Source organism: Paramisgurnus dabryanus, chromosome 18, assembly GCF_030506205.2.
Source record: "Paramisgurnus dabryanus chromosome 18, PD_genome_1.1, whole genome shotgun sequence".
Classification (NCBI taxonomy): Eukaryota; Metazoa; Chordata; class Actinopteri; order Cypriniformes; family Cobitidae; genus Paramisgurnus; species Paramisgurnus dabryanus.
In genome coordinates, this window is record NC_133354.1 from 29,789,868 (window position 1) to 29,796,890 (window position 7,023).

Below are 7,023 nucleotides of genomic sequence, written 5' to 3' on the forward strand. Positions count from 1 at the left end.
TAAATAGGGGGTTCATTACTTTTATATTAATGACTTTTATTAACAACCATAATTTATTAAAGGTTGTTTAATAACTATTTGTAATAATTTAGAGTTTTAGGGTAAAAAGATACTTCATACTGACAATTATTTGCAGCATTTTCATGATGAGTATTATTAATTTCTGTACATTCATTCATTTTATCAGATCATTTGTGACGCCATGGGTGTGAGACTGTGTTGGTTCATGCACTCCTAAAAATAAAGGTGCTTTTAAGGTTCTTCACAACGATGCTATAGAAGAACCATTTTGGGTTCCTCAAAGAACTATTCACTCAAAAGAAGCATTTCTTTCTTTACATTTCTTAAACTTTTTGATGTTAAATGTGTTTTTTAGAACCATTCAGCCAAAAATGGTTCTTCTAGCATCATGCAGCACCTTCTTTTTTAAGATCGTGAACACATTCACTCCAATCAGCAATGTTTTTTAAATTCTGATAATCTAATTTCAGCTGAATTTGTTTTGGCAACATATATCATAAGAGAAAATAATGAATAACTTGGGCATTAGGGCTTATTTTAATATATTAAAAAATATGTAATAAATATACAGAATGCTATTAAAATTGCATTCTAAAATACTACGATTGGAGTCAGATGTCCATGTAAATATAAAACAATTTCTAAAAACATGCACTGTAATATTTCTAAACTTTCTGGTTTGTACTTTACTGCCTAACACAGAAGTTATCACAAAGCAATTGTATAGAAAATGCTTGGTGAAAAATCAATAATGTAAATACTTTGCAAGTTGCTTACCATAGTTAAACAAGTACTCGTTTATCCACTTGACAGTTCTTCCACATTTTTTTTTTATTGTTTTTGCCTGCTCTAAAGTCTTAAAAGAATGTTAGTCAACAATGAGAAAACTTGTACTGTTACTGTATGTTTAATTTAACTTCAGTTACTCACTAATGTTTTCCATCTTTACATGCAGTCATTTAAAATGCTACAAGGCTATTTATTACCTTTCTTTGACTTTGTTTGTTTTATCCATCTCAGGTTCTGAAAAAAGAAACAGAATTGCTAAATGCAATGCCTTTTAGTCATCTTAACAGAACATTCTGTAAGCTTGCGTGTGTGTACAGTAAAAGAACCACACAAACAAAAATGTATGAATGTGTAAACATTTGTTTTTGGTGAGGAAAATGCACTGTCAACTATTTGCTTGGTCTGCTTTGCTTTTTGTTTGTGCCACTTATTTTTATGAATATTTTATATATGTGCTGTACTGTAATGCTCCTGCAGTTATTTGAGAACGATTGAGTCAAGAAAGCAAATTGACAGTGCATGTATTTGCACATGTTCACATATTAAGCCTTAGCTTTTTTCACAGTGGAGACCATGATGTCCCACAATATCAGAAACCAAAAAAAAAAAAGAGGGTTATCAGATGCATATGTACTGACAGGCAAAATTTCTTTTGTTTATAATCTATAAACATCTATCAATCATTAATAAATACTGTATATAACTCCAAAAGCAGTTGGGATTACAGTTTTGTTAATGCTAATGTATGTTCTTGCATTGTTTACACACAGTACGTCTTTATGTTAAAAGTCATCTTAAAGCTTTCTTTATGTAAAAACCTTACTGAAAAGACCAACTAAAACCAGTCTAAAATGGTTGGCTGGTGTCTCCTAGTCTCCCCGCCTGGTTTTAGCTGATGAAGATGGTGTAGCAGGCTGGTTTTAGAGGTGTTTTAGGGGGCCATCTTTTAGCTGGTCTTATAGTCGATCAGGCTGGAAGAGCAGCTGACCCACCAGTTCAAACCAGCTTGACCAGGCTGGGCAAAAACGGTTGGCTGATCTTAAAATGGAAGTGGATGGTATGGTCCTCTCAGCCTGGCAAAGTTGGTTAAGCTGGGTCAAGCTGGTAGGTCAGCTGGTCTCTCAGCCTGACCAGCAAAAAAACCCTCTAAATCAGCCTGCTTAACAACTTAGCTAAAATATTTGTATGCTGCTGATCTCATCAGATGAAACTTTATATGTTGATAAACATTGCAGATGACAATGATAGTAATGCCATTCCAAAATAAATGCACAACTTCTAAAGTTTATGCGAAGAAATGTAAACTGTCCAAAAAGAGGAACCTATCAATGGAGACTTTTGACCTTGCAGCTTACAGTTTTTTTTCCAACTTCTTACACACAAACTCCTTAATTGAGACACAATTTCTAAAAACATCACACTCAAACACCAGAACAACACACCAAATCTGCAAAAATCATATACTAATTATCGCCTGGTGATGCAGTTTTCAATTTTATAAAACACTTTTTGCAAATATAAAACAGGATTTATCTTGATTTCCTTTTTCAAACACAACCATTTAAAATGCCACATTAAAATGTCAGTGCCACACACCAACTCCTCACATGTGCAAAAACTCATCACCTAATAACAACTAATCATGGCTTTAGAATAGGCCTATAGCCAAAAGTCAAGTTATAGTTTTAAACAACGGTTGCAAACAATGCAGACAGAGTATGAAAAGTTAAAGGAAGAGCCAGAGGACGAGGTCGAGTTCAAGTCAGAGGAGTTCAAAGAGGAGCAAGAAAAGGAGTTGGAAATAGAGGAATAGGATGACGGGCGGAGAAGAGGAGAAGGAGGACAAAGACCACAAGAAGAGAGGTCTCGGCAACTCCACGGTTCAACAATGAGAGAGGCTAGACAGAGAGTTCAGCCTAATTTAAGTTTATTTACAGTATAATTCAAACCTTTAGAAATTAGAAATAAGAACAGGTATGCAACAATTTACTGTAATATACAGTAGAATATATATATATATATATATATATATATATATATATATACAGTGTAGATTTAAAAATAATCAGTTAGCTCCACATTTGACGGTTTGAATGCTTCAGCGCATCCACAGTACCCTACTCTTTTTTTCAAGTCTATCTGCTTCTCTAAGCAGCCCAGTCACGCGACTTGAAAACAGTTCAAACATCAACAAAAAGTGACGTCTCGCAGATTCGCTTAGAGCGCCTTTAAATGTGAATCATAGTGCATAATTTCACGCGCATCCATGTTCAAGGGTTCACTTCCAAGGGTCTGTTATCAGATCTGTATTTTATATTGATGTGTGCCAAGACATTTTAAAAATTTCAACCAGATGGCGGTTTGCGGCCATGTCCTGAGTATAGTATCCTGTGTATGCTATGTGAAGTGATCCTATACACACACAGTTAGGGTGATATAAAATGACTTAAAACGTGAAATAAGATTTTGGATATATTGCCCATCTCTACACTCCCTATGCCAGTGGTTTTCAAACTGGGGGCCGCGAGATTGTGCCAGGGGGGCCCCAGTTTTATGACATTTTATAAAATACATTCTTTTATCATGAATTCTGTGTAATTAAACCTAAAAAATAATAAGCCAACTAACCAACAGCACTACTAGGTATAATTTTATATGTTTTGTTTAATTAAAATATTACATTTTAAAACTGTTTTTGTAAATTAAATTTGGGGAAAAGTGAGTGTTTTCCCATTAATACTGCAGCATGTCTTATGCAACAATCAGATTTCCCATTTCGTTTGAGTCCATCAGGGTTCACATACCTAGGTGTTAACGTGACTCGTTCTTTATCCAGTCTTGCATCTGCAAATTTTACTCCCCTTATCTCAAAGATTACATCCGATATTCAAAGGTGGGGTAACCTCCCTCTTTCATTAATTGGGAAGATCAATGTTGTTAAAATGAATATTTTACCAAAATTTCTTTTTTTATTTCAGTCAATTCCTCTATTTCTACCAAAAAGTTTTTTCGTCTCGCTTGATAAGATAATTTGTTCTTTTATTTGGGGTGGGAAAACACCTAGAGTTCGTAAAACTCTACTGCAGAGATGCAGATTTAGTGGAGGACTTGCATTACCTAATTTTTTAACCTACTATTGGGCGGCTCACATCCACAAACTTTGCTACTGGTTAAAATCCCCTGGATCCTCTTGGTGTAAATTGGAAATATCATCTTGTAGGGGATCGTCTATACCTGCTCTACTCTATTCCTCTTTACCTATAAAACCTTCTCTATATACTGATAATCAAGTAGTTCTTAACACAATCAAAATCTGGTATCAATTTAGACGACACTTTAAATTTGTAAATGCATCTTCATTGGGCCCTGTGTATAAGAACCATTTATTTCCTCCTTCACTTTTGGACTCAACATTTTCACAGTGGTATGACAAGGGTATTACACAATTTAGAGATTTATATGTAGATGGTGTATTTGATAGTTTTACCAATTTGTCATCTCGCTACGAACTCCCTATTACTCATATGTTCCGCTACTTCCAAACTCGTAGCTTTGTGGCTAAGTGTTTCCCTAATTTCCCCTCTTTGCCTCTAAAACATCAGTGGGAAGCCAGGCTTTCATTTGTCCCTCATCAAAGAGGAATCATTTCAAAGTTGTATGACATTATCTTAGCTCTTAGCGATTACTCAAATGACAAACTTAAGTGTACTTGGGAAAGGGAATTGGGAATACAAATATATGATGAGTCCTGGGAGCAGGCCATAGAAAGGATACGTTCTACCACCTCTTGTGCTCGTCTTGGACTTATTCAATTTAAGGTCTTACATAGGGTACATTTTTCTAAGCTTAGACTGTCTGAAATATATCCGGAAGTGGAAGATAAATGTGATAAATGTCATGGTTCTTCTTGTCATCTTAGCCACATGTTTTTTTTTTTGTCCTGACTTGAAGGATTTCTGGGTGGGTTATTTTAATATTATGTCCTCTGTTCTTGGGGTAAATCTTCAGCCTTGCCCTCTGATTGCTATATTTGGGATTCCTGACCCCTCACTTGTACTTAATCCTAAACAAAAGGACATCATAGCTTTCACATCCTTACTAGCAAGACGCTTATTATTATTACATTGGAAATCTGTTAAATATCCTTCTATCTCCCGTTGGCTCAGAGACGTCATGTATTTTTTTAAACTTGAGAAAATTAAATACACGATGAGAGGATGTACAGTCAAATTTTTCCATAAATGGCAATCTTTTATCTCCTATTTTACTAATTTAGTGTCACTACCCAATTAAATGTGTGCCTGTTATTCTTTTACTGTTTGTATTGCATTAATAACCAGTAATATGTGTGTTGGTCGAGGTGAGCTGAGCCAGGGATTGGGGGGGGTTGTTCTTTGTTTAATACACGATACTTTGTTTATATTCAAATATTTTTGACGACTTTCTTATCAGTGTTTTTTTTTCTATGTATATGTGTCCATGTACATATGCATATATGTCTAAAAGTTAAAAATAAGAGGAGGGGAGTGGTAAAGGGATACATTGTATTTGTGAATGGAGATGTTGTTTACTTTTTCCCTTTCTGTTCTCTCAATAAAAAGAAAGAGAAAAAGAAAAAAAAAACTGTTTTTGTCATAAATTTTCTTTTGGGGGGCCGCAAAAAAATGCACTTTACTCAAGGGGGGCCGCACGCTGAAAAAGTTTGGGAACCACTGCCCTATGCAATATTTGCTTCGTTCACAAGGTGTCTTTGTTAGCTTGGTCACACCACAAGGTGTCACTGTGGCCTCAATGCTTCAGCACTGGCACTCAGAGATTGACTGCTATGTCTGAGGTGAGACACACCCCCCTTATTAGCCTTCAGAAAAAGAAATGAAGAAGTAAATAAATGTGAAAATAAGTTTAGTTCCAACCCAAATCAAACACACCTGAACCTGGCAATCAAGCATTTCAGGCCTACCAAAAATTAAAGTCAGGTGTGTTGAAGCTGGGTTGGAACTAAGGCTATGTTTACACGTGGGCGGTTATTTTCATAAACGAACATTTCAACCTCTCCGGTTTCAAAAATAATATCGTGCACACATGTCTGTTTTCAGAAAAGTGTTTATTTACACATACCCGTGCATATTTGCCGTCAAGAGACGCTCAAGCCCACGTAAGCCAATCACCGGCAGCGCTGGTGGTGACGTGAACTGGTTCTTCATGTTGGAGGGAGGAGTTGTTGCAGTAGGTGATTGATGACGTCAACGTACAGCGAGAGCGAGTTGAGGAATCACACGTAGAGGTCTAATTTCGAATCGCTCTCGCGGTACTTTGACATCATCCGTTGCAGAGCCGCATGAAGTCAAACACGCGTAAAATTGCTGACCTCAGATCACTCGTCTCTGCTCCTCGACATAATGGAGCAGCTGTATTTGCAAATACAAACACACGAAACGAGTTTGCACGAACATAAATGTGATCTTGGAAGCGTTCAGAGTAGCAGTCACATGTAAACATGGGTCGCACTTTTGACGTAGGTGCGAGCTCTGGCGCATACTCTGTGACGTTGCCTGCTTAAACATCCGTTTGTCTCACTTTACATGCAACCGTGCAACCGAAGATTTTCAAGATCTCCACTCTGCCCGGAGTTCTTAGAAACAATCGGTTTCAGAGGCGAGTTTTCCGTTTGCGTGTAAACGAGGGGCACAAACGAAGGTAAATCTCTCAGTTTTTAAAAATAACCATGTACGTGTAAACAGAGCCTAAAATAGGCAGGAGGGTAGATCTCCAGGAACAGAGTTGGTCACACCTGCTTTAGAATTACTTGGAAATTAAATTCAGGTGTGTTTGGTTAGGGCTGGAACTAAATTCTGCAGGACAGTGGCCCTCCAGGACCCAGGGATTACCCACTCCTGCTCTAGATCCCTGCGCTTCGCCACCGAGCGACATCTTCTGGTGCCATTCTAAAAAAGGAAAAATCACTATAACGTACATCCTCTGGATCTGATTCTCATCTGTGAAATGATCTGGGGTGCGTTTCCCAAAAGCATCGTTAGCCAACAAACATCGTAAGTTCCATCTTAACTAACATTGTTCAACGATTTGGTGTTTCTCGAAACCATCGTTAAAACGAACATTCGCAAACTGCATCGCTTACTTGTTTCACCTGTCGTTAGAAGCATTGTTCCTTGTTATTATCATATGTAGACTTACGTTGATCATGCTTTTGAA